The 13,200-nt window shown below is 48.7% G+C and overlaps 1 long non-coding RNA gene across 1 annotated transcript; it reads left to right on the forward strand.

Moving 5' to 3' along the window:
• Positions 1 to 3,492: 3,492 nt before the first annotated feature.
• LOC308574683 lies at positions 3,493 to 12,900 on the forward strand. The gene is made up of 2 exons (XR_014002532.1): positions 3,493 to 4,440; positions 12,438 to 12,900. It is a non-coding gene; the product is annotated as an uncharacterized lncRNA (long non-coding RNA).
• Positions 12,901 to 13,200: the final 300 nt, after the last annotated feature.

Raw genomic sequence — 13,200 nt, forward strand, 5'->3', positions numbered from 1 at the left:
TTTCATAAATCCTTATTATTTGGAGTGTTTTTTTCTAGACACCATCACTACCCCCCCAAAAAAAATCCTGCAGCTCCTTCATGCTTGTGTAAGGTACCCAATCAGAGGGGTTTCCTTTGGTCATAAACAGAGCTTGTCTTGTACCGGCACCTTTTTTTCTTAGAAGAAAAACACTGCAGGTAATGATAGTAAAATGTGGGTAACAATAAGAGAATGATAATCTCCCTGGTGTGCTGGGTTTCAGGATTCAATTAGTGTTTTAGATTTGAGTTTGTGTTTTTAAGAAAAAGAAAAGAAAAACCAAAGGGAAATTTAATAATAATAATAATGATGATGATGATGATGATGTTTCTATACCACTGTTCATCTGAGGTTCACAGGGCTGTTTGCCCAAAACATCTGGAGGGCCAAGTTTGGCCATGTCTGGCCTAGGCAATAGTCTCCTTAAGCCACTTGGAAACAGCAGAGGTGGATACTTTCCATCCCAGTGCGACACCCCCAAACAAAACAAGCAGAGCTTCTGATTTCCTGAATACCACTGTTCTGTCTAGGTAGAAGCAGAGAGCCCTGAGGACATCGAAGGTGTGCCTGGCCTTAGCCAAGCTGCTAGGAGGCAGTAAAAGGAGCAGAACCTGGAAGGAAGAAGCTTTTAATTAAAGACACACTATCCCCAAGAAACTTCAGCACCTGTACACACTTGAGAGGCTGGTGCTGCAATTGCGTTTCATTGCCAGCTGGTGGTGACGGAGAACAAGCAATAAATCATCTTTCGAAAAGGCCCAAGGAGACAGAAGGAAAACAGGTGGCTCCATCTGCCTCCCCTGACATTCCTCTCCCAGCAGAAAACAAATTAAATCACTAGTGAGCTAGGGCAGAGGAAGCTGGACGGCAGCAGCTGTCAAGCAATAAAAAGCCAAGTCTCTACCTAAAAGGCAAGATGCAGGAGTGTTGGGAGAGAGGCCCTAGGAAACTTGCGAGTAGAAGGGAATAGATGTTTTGAGATGAACACGACAGGGAAGCTAGGAAGAAGAATGGTCTGGGTCTGATCAGCCAGAGAAGAATGTGCTTAATTCCGGGGGTAACCCCCAGCAAGGAGCAACTAAGGAAATACAGTGGTACCTCGGGTTACATACTCTTCAGGTTGCAGACTCCGCTAACCCAGAAATATTACCTCGGGTTAAGAACTTTGCTTCAGGATGAGAACAGAAATTGTGCAGTGGCGGTGCAGCGGCAGCAGGAGGCCCCATTAGCTAAAGTGGTGCTTCAGGTTAAGAACAGTTTCAGGTTAAGAACAGACCTCCAGAACGAATTAAGTTCTTAACCCAAGATACCACTGTATGCCGTGTGGGAAGGTGAAGGGAGACAATGCAGTCTAGAGAATTAGACAGGAGTATAGGAAGGAAGTCCCATGGACTGCAAGAAGATCAAACCTATCCATTCTTAAGGAAATCAGCCCTGAGTGCTCACTGGAAGGACAGATCCTGAAGCTGAGGCTCCAATACTTTGGCCACCTCATGGGAAGAGAAGACTCCCTGGAAAAGACCCTGATGTTGGGAAAGATGGAGGGCACAAGGAAAAGGGGATGACAGAGGACAAGATGGTTGGATAGTGTTCTCGAAGCTACCAGCATGAGTTTGAGCAAACTGCGGGAGGCAGTGGAAGACAGGAGTGCCTGGCGTGCTCTGGTCCATGGGGTCACGAAGAGTCAGACACGACTAAACGACTAAACGACTAAACGACTAAACAACAACAACATAGGAAGGAAAGCCCCACACGTTGGAAATAAAATAGAAAAGGGTTCCTGTGATGAAAAGCGGATTTCCAAGCCCCATTGGTAAGCAACCCACTTGGCAGTCTCAGAGGCCAAGTGGGCCCCTTACCAATGGGGTAAAACAATCTTTCCTGTTCCAGAGAAAAGGAGCAGCACTATCTTGCATGAGCAGCTGTGATGCGGCCGTGAAAAAGACCACAGCAGTGTTTGGTTGTGACCGGAAGACGAGCCTCTTAAAGACACTGGAAGTCATAATGCTGACACTGAAGATCAGATGTACATTACAGGTCCCCCAAATCAGGAATGCAACCATGCACTAGAAGGGCAGGAGTGGAACAAATGTGGGTCACAGCTAGCCTGTGGGAGGCTTTCATCCACATCCCAGTGCCAGCTCTTCGAACAAGACCCTCTCCCACAGCAAGTCCTACTCCACAGTGCATGTTCACACATTGCACTGAAGATTGGTACAAGCTGTCTCTACACATGTGCAACTGTTTCTTTGAGTGTGCACTTGTTGCTTTGCATAGCTCAACTATTGTGGACACTCGGGTTGTGAACGTGGTCCGTGTGGGAGGCATGTTTGCAACCCACAGCGCCCGCAACCCGCAGCACCGCATCTGCACATGCACGGGTTGCGATTCAGTGCTTCTGCGCATGCGCAAAGTGCAATTTAGTGCTTCTGCACATGCGCAAGCACCGAAACCCGGAAGTAACCCGTTCCGGTACTTCGGGGTTTTGGCGCGTCCGTAACCCGAAAACACGCAACATGAAGCGTCTGTAACCCAAGGTATGACTGTATTATGTACCAGACTGTACACTCATTGAACCTTACGTGTGAATAACTGGACAAGTGTACAGTCCAACTGTTGTGTACACAGATTGTGGGTAAAGGACCCCGAAGAAGATCACAATGAAAGCCAAATGAGACAAGCAACTGCTCTCACAGTCAGTAGACCCCAAGTATAGCAAAACAAAACAGATGGTCGGTAGATCTGTTGAAGCCTAGTAGATCTGTGGAAGCCGGTACAAGAAGGGAGATCCCCTTGGCCGCGCAGCTGTTTAAAATGGATAATCCATGCCCCCTGGTCGACCGGATTGGCCAGCTGGGGGCCATGACGCGGAGTTTTGCCAGCCCCCGCTGTGTGTGGAGGCCACATGGCCTGACCACAACACCGCCCCACCAGAGGGTGGAACAGCTTTCCCATTCCAACAACAGTTTGTACATTTTTTAAAACAATAGTTTCTCATTATTTCCCCACAAATCCTTTTCAAACCTTGACAGTTCTTTACTGAAACCCACTCCTTTGACCAACCTAAACCATTTAGTAGGTGGTATTGTAACTAATCTGTTAATAAATGTCTTATATCCTCAATTTTTTTCACCTTCAATTGGTTTCCTATTTCGGTTAATAGCTCTTTGTAAGTTGCCCATTCACCTTCCTTTTTTTTTTTTAACTGATATTGCTTCTAATGATGATAACCACCTTCTAAAGATTTTTAGATTTTTCCCATATAGTATAAATTGATTTTCTTACAGCATGGTTCAGAATCCCTTATGTACTTTGGTTTTCCCATACCAAAGATATACATGCCACCCAAACCACCCTCTTCCTGCCCAGTTGAGAAAACAAGGTCCAGAGTGTGGCCTGCCACATAAGTTGGGCCAATGACACGTTGGGACAGCTGCATGGTTGTCATGGCAGCCATGAAGTCCTGAGCCACCCCAGAGACAGTCGCCTCGGTATGCATGCTGAAGTCCCCCAAACCAGCAGCTTGGGAGTCCTTAACACTGCCTCTGAGACCAGCTCTGTCATTTCAGCCAGGGAGACTGCTGGGCAGTGAGGTGGGCAGTAAACCAGAGGAATCTCTCATCTGTTCTGATTGCCCAGTGTCAGGAATACATACTCTAGATTCCCCCCACAACTGGAAAGAGAACCTGGAGAGAGAGACGGAATCTCTGTAGACTACAGCAACTCCCCGTCCCTGATCCTCCAGTCTGCCCTGATGCTGCCCTGAGTACCCAGCTGGGCACAGATGGGGGTGAGAACATGGATTTTGGAGGTCTTATTCGGAGCTGACCTGGCATTCAGCAACGGCAGCCACAGACCTGAGGGCTGGCTGGTAGGATAACCACAATTCCCCAGGTTGGAGGAATTGTTGACCAAATACTCAGAAGGATAAATTCCCCAGGATTTTGGGGGAACCTGATGTAAATTAAACCAAGCGAAACTCTCTGGGATGCCAGTTCAGAAGGGTTCTGCTTTCCCAGCCCATGGGTTGGCCTCAGCTTACTGCCAGACCCTCCCAGTCACCCCTCCCTGCTCTCTTCCTCCCCAGATATAACTGCGTTCATTGTGCAATTTTGATTTCCTTGCTTTTTAAAGAGCTGTTTCTAAGTCCTGCACTGGTCTCTGAGCTTGGGAGCATCAGGCGGGTGTTCATTCCCAGTGGCTACTCCCCCAGCGTGGGATAAGACTGAAGTCAAGCTTTTGCTGGCGTCAGTCTTTTTGGTCAAAGCCCAGCAGCAGAGAGAACTCTTCAAGACAAGATCACCTCTGAAGATGGAAGCATCCCAGAGAAATGTTAATTCGTACCTTGCCCTTTCTATCTTCAACCTGCTGTGTTGCTGTCTGCCGCTTGGAATCGCAGCTCTCGTCTTCTCTCTCCAGGTAAGTCTACTTTGGGGTTCTTTGCCTCACTCTGCAGAAGAGAATGCTGAACATTCAGCTCTTTAAAACATCCATTGGGCAGAGGAGGGATGTTTGCATTTATATGTGCACATGTGTGAATGTTTAGTATGCTTGTGCGTACTTTATGCACAGTGTCTTCCTCCACTAAAAATTCCAACAATTTCCTCAACATGAAACTTTTGATCACAGATTTCTAACTGCCCTGGAGAATGGATTTGTAAAAGGGCTTTGCGCTTTTGAGTGTGGGGTGGTTTGTGTCTGGATGTTGTGGAGGGCTTTTGGTGTTGGTAGGCATGAAAATATTTGTCAAAGACGCAAAGCAGCATAGTAGATTGCTTTGAAAATTAAAGACATTCATGATTTTTGGAATTGCTAGTAGATTTTATCTGTCCTCCCCCCCCCCTTTTTAATTCTCTGCAAAAGTTTGGTGCAGGGATGGAAGATGCCAATCTTGGCTGTTGGGAACAACACACATTTCTATTAGCAGCTTTCAGTACCATCAACCATGGTATCCTTCTGGACCACGCTGGTGGGATGGGACTTGGAGGCATTCTGCTACAGTGGTTCTGTTCCTTCCTGGAGGAGTGAACCCAGAAAGGGGGGGGGCTCCTGTTTGACACCATGGACATTGGCTGTGGGGTCTCTCAGGGTTCTGTTCTGTTCCCTATGCTATTTATCAACTGCATGAAACTACTGGGAGAGGTTGTCCAGAGCTTCAGGGTTGGGTGTCATCAATATGCTGATGACACCCAGCTCTGTTTCTCCTCCCCACCTGAATCCACAGAAGCTGCCTTGGTTCTAAACTGGTGTTTGTCATCAGTGATGGACTAGATGTGAGTGAGCAAATGGAAACTTACGGTAATCCATACAAGACAGAGCTGCTGTTGGTCAGTCAGAAGGCAGAACAGGGAAGAGGGATTCAGTCTGTGCTGGTTGAGGTAACACTCCCCCTGAGACCAAGAAGAGATATGATAGTCATCTTCAGGTATCTCAAGGGCTGTCACATGGAAGAGGGAACAAGCTTGTTTTCTCCTGCTCTGGAGGGTAGGACTCGAACTCGTGGCTTCACCTTACAAGAAGGGAGATTCCAACTAAACATCAGAAATAACTTTCTGATGGCAAGAGCTGTTTGGCAGTGGAACAGACTCCCATGAGAGGTGGTGAACTCTGCTTCCTTGGATGTTTTTTAAGCAGAGGTTGGGTCACCAACTGCCATGGATGCTTTAGTTGAGATTCCTTAGTTGCAGGGGGTCAGACTAGATGACTTCAAGGTTCCCTTCCAACACTACAGTTCCAGCATTCTATGATTCTAAGACACAGCTTTGCAGTTTGGAAAAAGATTGATCGATCTCTAATCAAATTGTAAATGTTTAATGCTTTGCCCTAATCCACTGGCCAGGGGTGGGGTGCAGGGTGTTTCTTAAACCCCACAGATGCATGGGCCATGAGAGCATCTGGAGAAAAGATTGACTCTGGCAGGGTTTGAAAAACAAAAGTACTCTCCCTGCCCGCATGCCAAACACACACACACTGTTCTTGGCTTATGGAACTGTCTTGTGTGTCTGCTGCAAATGAGAAAATCGGAACCAGGAGAAAGAGTTTACAAACTGCCACTTGGGAATCCATTTTGCAACTTTTAGGAGACTGGAGGGCTGGAAGCGATTTCACAATACAATTAAAAGATGCACAAAACAATTGCGTGCATAAAAACCGTTGAAACAACTGCACCCATCAGGAACAGTTTCAAATTCAATACAGATGCTAACTATTTCATTAGGAAGGGGGGCGGGGGTGGGAAATCACTCCAGCTTAACAGATGCTCACAGATGCAGTCCTGGTGGCTTAGAAAAGAGAACCTCTGCATATCCCTAGGACTAGCTTATCCCTAAGGCTGCAGACAGCCTGTGATCTGTCAGGTACTGTTGGGAAGGGCTGCAACTCACTGGTAGAGCAATGGCATTGCTTGCCATGGATCCCAGGAGCATCTCTGGGAAGGGCTGGGGAAGATTCCTGTTGAAACCATGGAGCACTGTTAGCTAGTCAGTCTCAACCAGCCTTGGTGCCCTCCTGGTGTTTTGGACTACAACTCCATCAATCCAGCAACCAAGAGAGTCTGGAGGGCACCAGGCTGATGAAGACTGCTGTATAGTTGGTGATACTGAGTTAGATGGCTCCATCGACTCTATGCAAGGCAGCTTTGCAAGTTCCGCTTCTGCTTTCTATTAACAACGATCAAATGTGGTCATAAATAGAGAGCCAGTGTGGTGTAGCCGTTAAGGAGTGTCAGACTAGGACTGGGAGACCTGGGTTCGAATCCCCACTCTGCCATGAAGCTCCCTGGGTGACCTTGAGCAAGTCACTCACTCTCAGCCTAACCTACCTCAAAGGGTTGCTGTGGGGATTAATTGAGGAGTGGGCAAACCATGTACACCAGCTTAATGGTAAAGGTAAAGGGACCCCTGACTATTAGGTCCAGTCGTGACCGACTCTGGGGTTGCGGTGCTCATCTCGCTTTACTGGCCGAGGGAGCCGGCGTACAGCTTCCAGTCATGTGGCCAGCATGACTAAGCTGCTTCTGGCGAACCAGAGCAGCGCACAGAAACGCCATTTACCTTCCCGCTGGAGCGGTACCTATTTATCTACTTCCACTTTGAAGTGCTTTTGAACTGCTAGGTTGGCAGGAGCAGGGACTGAGCAATGGGAGCTCACCCCATTGCGGGGATTTGAACCGCCAACCTTCTGATCAGCAAGTCCTAGGCTCTGTGGTTTAACCCACAGCGCTACCCACATCCCGTACACCAGCTTACTAATAAGAATAATACAGTAAATACAAAAGCTTTTCACACAGCTCCAAAATGGCTTAACAGCATATGGTTCTTTTAAACAAAGTGGATTCATGAGGGAGAGCGTCGGAAAGGGAGAGAGATGTGCTCTTCCAAAAATTTAGGCAATGTTTTTCTCCCACGCGGACTGTGTTGTCCCAAGGCAGATCTGACAGCCCCCACATGCTTGGCTGAGGAGCTCTGCCAAATACTCTCTTCGCTGCAAATGATCCCAGGGCGGAGGACAATCAACAACTTAAAGCCGTAAGGAACATTTCTAGATCCATACAATCAAATCAGGACAGATAAAGTAAATCAGCGGATCAGCAGCCAAACATTGCATACCCTCCCACATTCAACAGATGAAAACAGAGCTATTCCAGTCCACATCAGTATCACTGCTAATTAGCTGTATTTACTGATACGGGTTTCCTTTCCTCCTCAGGCTTCCTTAAAGGCAATACATAAATACAAAGATTTTTGTGTTTAAAATAATGCAGTTTTGCATGTTTCCTCTAATAGCTTTTGTACCGTCCAGAAGGAAATGCTCAAATCAGTGTTTTGCACTCGCAATAGATGTCTGACAAAGAGGGGATTTACGTTGTCCTCCCCCATGCCATCCTTATTGCTCTCTTCCTCATCACATGCTGCCTTCCATCCTTTCAAATGGAGATGCCAAGGATCAAGCATGAGACTTTCTGCGTGCAAAGTAGGCCTTCTGCCACCAAGCTACGGCCCCACCCCAAGTTGGTGTCCTGTTTCTTGATATCTGCACTGTGCTGTGTGGGTCAATGGTCACTTGGCTCCTTCTGGTGTTCTGTGGGGGATCTGTGCTTCCCCTTTATAGCTTCTTGCCAATGTGTCCTGCGCCACCATTTGGCATATTGGGGCAAGTGCTAGGTTCCCAGGGCTTTTACAGGACTTGCTGCTTCACCCACACAGGGCAGGGAGCTAGGTGCATTCAGCACGCACCATTGCCATGGATGGGCAGCAAACAAACAGCTCCTGCCCTTAACCAGCAAGTGATGGGTGTTGCCCAATCTCCCCCACACCCAGGATCTGGGACAGGGCCTGCTTCCCAGAACAACTGCATGGTGCCACCATAAGAGCCCAGTAAGAGCCCTGAAGGATTGGATCAACTTCTCTAGTTTGTGGTAGCGAACTATGATTTTCAATGTCATTGTGTCAGCTCGAGTGGCCCTCCTTGTGCTTTCAGCTGGCCTTGCTGTTGCCATGGTCACCAGCTCTTCCCATTTCTTCGTCATCATTTTTGCTGACACCTGCTTGCTGTGGAGGTCTGGCTACCCTACTGGTCAGAGTTCTGCTGGGCTGTCAATCTGGGGCAGCCTGTTGTGTAGGAGCAAGGCATTTCCTTACTAAGTTGCCATTGCAAAAGGAGTGGTTTTGATACATTTTGGGGGCTCACCTGTTCTTAAGGTACAGGGACCCCTGACCGTTAGGTCCAGTCGCAGATGACTCTAGGGTTGCGGCGCTCACCCCATCGCAGGGATTTGAACCGCCGACCTTCTGATCAGCAAGCCCTAGGCTCTGTGGTTTAACCCACAGCACCACCTGCGTCCCATTCACCTGTCCTTAGTGTTACCCTATTTAAAAAATTGGAAAATCTGGACATGGGAACTTCTGACGTGGGTCACCATACCCCTGGGTTTTCCTGGACATTTTTTACTGATTTTCAGAAATTCTCCCTGGATGCTATTTCCAACGGACAATCCCAGATATGTCTGGGAAATCCCAGACCTACCGTATTTTTCGCCCTATAGGACGCACCGGCCCATAGGACGCACCTAGATTTTTTGGGGGGGGAAATAAAGGGGGGGAAATTATTCCCCCCCCCCAGGCACGGGGCTGGGGAAGCTCGGGCTTTGGCAGCTTTAGCATCGCTCTGGGAGCTTGTGGGGCTGAGGGCGGGGAAAGCGAAGCTTCCCCCTCCCCCAGCCCCCAGAACAGGACCCAGAGCGATGCCAAAGCTGCGTGTAGCTTTGGCATCGCTCAGGGAGCTTGCGGGGCTGGAGGAGGGGGAAGCGGAGCTTCCCCCTCCCCCAGCCCCCAGAACGGGACCCAGAGCCATGTGGAAGCTGCGTGCAGCTTTGGCATTGCTCTGGGAGCTTGCGGGGCTGGAGGAGGGGAAAGCCCTCCACCAGCCTTCTAGCCAAGTTGGGGGACAGCGCTGCGCCTCTCCCGCTGTCCCCCGAGTTTGCGGGGCTGGCGACGGGGAGGAGCAGGCTTCTCTCCCCCCCCCCCCCGCCAGCCTTCTAGCCAAGTCAGGGGACAGTGGGAGAGGCGCGCTGCGCCTCTCCCGCTGTCCCCCGAGTTTGCGGGGCTGGCGACGGGGCTCTCCTGAAGCCTGGAGAGCAAGAGGGGGCGGTGCGCACCGACCCCTCTTGCTCTCCAGGCTTCAGCGAAAGCCTGCATTCGCCCCATAAGACGCACACACATTTCCCCTTCATTTTGGGAGGGGAAATAGTGCGTCCTATAGGGCGAAAAATACGGTAACTTGTTCCTTAGAAGTATGCCTTTCTTTATGCTGCACTTCTGCGCTGTTGGGTGAGCTAGAGTTAAGGTGAGAAGTGCAGACTCCCACAAAACACCAAATAAAAATAAGCCTCTTTGCTTTGCTGGGATACTTCCTAGCAGGGGTGCCAGCCCTTTTGACCCCCCCAGCTATAATTTTGTGGTAAGGCCCAGGCCAGAAGGCACGGAGGCAAAACATGGAGACAACTGTATCGTGGCTCCAGTAGCCACTTCCTTCCCCTCCTCCTGCTGCTGTGGAGGGAGAGGTGTCAAAGCAGCCTCTCGCTAGTGGCAGTGCCAACAGAAGGAAAAGGAGGAGCTGCTGGCCGTTGAAGCTGCGTGGCCACCATGTTTGCCTCCACCCCCAGCTCCTCCCGATGTCCTGACATCATGCGTACGACATTGCAGAGGGCCTTCTCGGTAGTGGCACCCACCCTATGTAACGCCCTCCCATCAGATGTCAAGGAAATAAACAACTCTTTGACTTTTAGAAGACATCTGAAGGCATCCCTGTTCAGGGAAGTTTTTAATGTTTGATGTTTTATCATTTTATTATCATTATTATTAATATTCTGTTGGGAGCTGCCCAGAGTGGCTGGGGAAACCCAGCCAGATGGGCAGGGTGTAAATAATAATAATAATAATAATAATAATAATAATAATAATAATAATTGCCCCCGAATCGCCCTAACAAGGTGGCACCTCTGCTTCCTAGAGCTGATAACCAGATGTTATTACAGAGATGGATTTAGGGGAGCATGACTGGTGGCAAGAATCATAATCATCATCATTTTATTTGTATTTCGCCTTTCCACAGTTAAAACAACGCTCAAGGCGGCTTACAATATGAAAAGATTTACATAGTTACAAACATAGCAAAGTAGTCATAAAAATAAATAAAACACATCAAAAACTACCTAACCAAACCGAACAATTTCCACATGAAAATAAAGATACAAAAAATTAATATCAATAACAAAACAAAACCTTCCCCCTAAATACCCCAGTCCTTGCTGGGCAGCAGCACCGGCAGCAGTCCTTATGAAGCCTATCAGGCCCTACCCTGGGCCAGGTGGAGAGAGGCAGGGACAAGGCCCTCAGGAGGTAGTGGGGCCTGAATATTTGCATTGCACATGGCTCCCAAGTGGGGTGTCTGTGCAGAGGGTGCACTCCCAGGTGCAGAATAGCTGCTCGGGTGCACAGAGCAGTGTGCGTGCCCTGCAGCCGGGGGTGGAGCAAGCCGCCCATGGAGGACATTCAGCACACCGCACACTCACGACTCCCCAAGCATCCCCTAGCTGCCAAAATGAAGGGGGGGAATGCAAAGCGGCGTAGCTCCCCCCTTTCCCCCGATGGCTTGGGGTAGGCTTGGGAGTCGCAGGCAGGCAACGCACTAAATGTCACCTCCCTCAGCGAAGACACCCAGGGCGGTCTGCCCCCACCACACCCCTTTTCCTCCGCTCCTGGCACAGGGTACCACTGAAATCTGATAGCCCAAACTCTGCCGCTGGTTAGTAAATTCTTCTTAGGGGACGCTCCCTGAAGCTCCTCTAAGCAGGGTGTTCATGGTGTGTGGGGTTTTTTCATGTCACAGAGAAGCAGGCGCTGTGCCAGGGGATAGAGGTAGCTTTTGTTGTAAACAAAATCTGCCCTTTTCCCCTTATGGGGTATCCAAGAGTTTGTATAGAGTCCTTACGTGGGTTCCCTATTGGTAGGAGGAAATAACAAAGGCCAACCAGAGAATACTGAGAAGCAAAGCAGCTAGTAAGCCTGAAGGAAGGTTTTTTTCACCTCCTCCCTCCTTGCAGAGAAACATTTGGTCAGCTTGGTTTCAGGACTGTCTTCCTGTGCTGCTTCAGACATGTGGTTTATATATTTATGTACCTGTTTGCTTGCTACATTTATGAACATTTATTATATATCTAAGACCTTAAAGGGACGTGGGTGGCGCTGTGGGTTAAACCACTGAGCCTAGGACTTGCCAATCAGAAGGTCGGCGGTTCGAATCCCCACGACAGGGTGAGCTCCCGTTGCTCGGTCCCTGCTCCTGCCAACCTAGCAGTTCAAAAGCATGTCAAAGTGCAAGTAGATAAATAGGTACCGCTCCGGCGGGAAGGTAAACGGAGTTTCCGTGCGCTGCTCTGGTTCGCCAGAAGTGGCTTAGTCATGCTGGCCACATGACCTGGAAGCTGTACGCCGGCTCCCTCAGCCAATAAAGCGAGATGAGCGCCGCAACCCCAGAGTCGGTCACGACTGGACCTAATGGTCAGGGGTCCCTTTACCTTTACCTTTAAGACCTTAAAATTCTTATAACACTTTGCAAGGGGCTGGCCAACTTGAATAAAATATTGTGGGGGCCTAGGTGAGCCCCATCCTGCATAATCAATCACATGATGCAGTGCGCACATAGCATTTGAATGCCCATCGACTTTGTGGGGGCCCAGCTCCCTCAAATATTTTATTGTGGGGGCTGAAGGTGGCTCCTATGGCAGGTGCTGATCTCCAAATGCATGACAACAGACCAGTTGGGCTTACTCTCCCCCTGGGTTGATGGAAGCTGTGGAGCTGGAAGGTGTTCTAGCTTAAGCCACTCTGAGCCCTGATTTCTCTCTCCTTCCCCAGGCGAGAAATGCCAGCAACGAAGGAAACATCAATCAAGCCGCAAGCTCTTCCCGCACGGCCCGCATCCTGAATATCATTGGGATTGTCATTGGAGCAATTATGTTCGTGATTATTATAGTGATTGTTACTGTCGGTTCAAAAAAGAAACTCTAAGAGGAGATATCCCTCACGCTTCCTCTCAGAGAGTGCTCCTGTGATGGCCCTTGGGAGTGGATGCAGCGTATTCTTACAAGGGCTTCCCGATCCAAGTAGTCACGATCCACCAGCAAAATCGTCAGTTCAAAGAGACAATGCTACAAAGCCGCAGTTTTTCTGAAGGGGGAGGGCTCTTTTGTACTATCTCTGATTAATTGCTTTGCTTTCTTTTTGAGGGGGGGAAAACCCACCCTACTCAATCATGCTTTGCATGCTTCGAGAGCATGGTGACATGTAACCCAATAAAACAAATGAATGAATAGATGAATCTTGCTGCGTGTTATCCTTTCCTTCCCTAGCAACTAGAGAACAGGAGGAAAGTTGGTTTGTTCGGTTTATTTAGGTGGTGACGGCCGTCAGTGTGCTTTGGTTTCACATCAGTCAAACGATCCAGGCCATAGCTGCATCAACGCAGCGAGCGCATCAATATTATTATTCATTTCTTGTTTATACCACATTATATTTTTTTAAGAAAAAAATCTCAAAGCAGTTTACAACACATTAAAACATCAAAGGCAACATAATTAACAGGAAACTAAAATATTGTCTTAAAGGTAAAATGTTGCAA

The sequence above is a fragment of the Podarcis bocagei genome (genome assembly GCF_964188305.1).
Source record: "Podarcis bocagei genome assembly, chromosome: 15".
Lineage (NCBI taxonomy): Eukaryota > Metazoa > Chordata > Lepidosauria > Squamata > Lacertidae > Podarcis > Podarcis bocagei.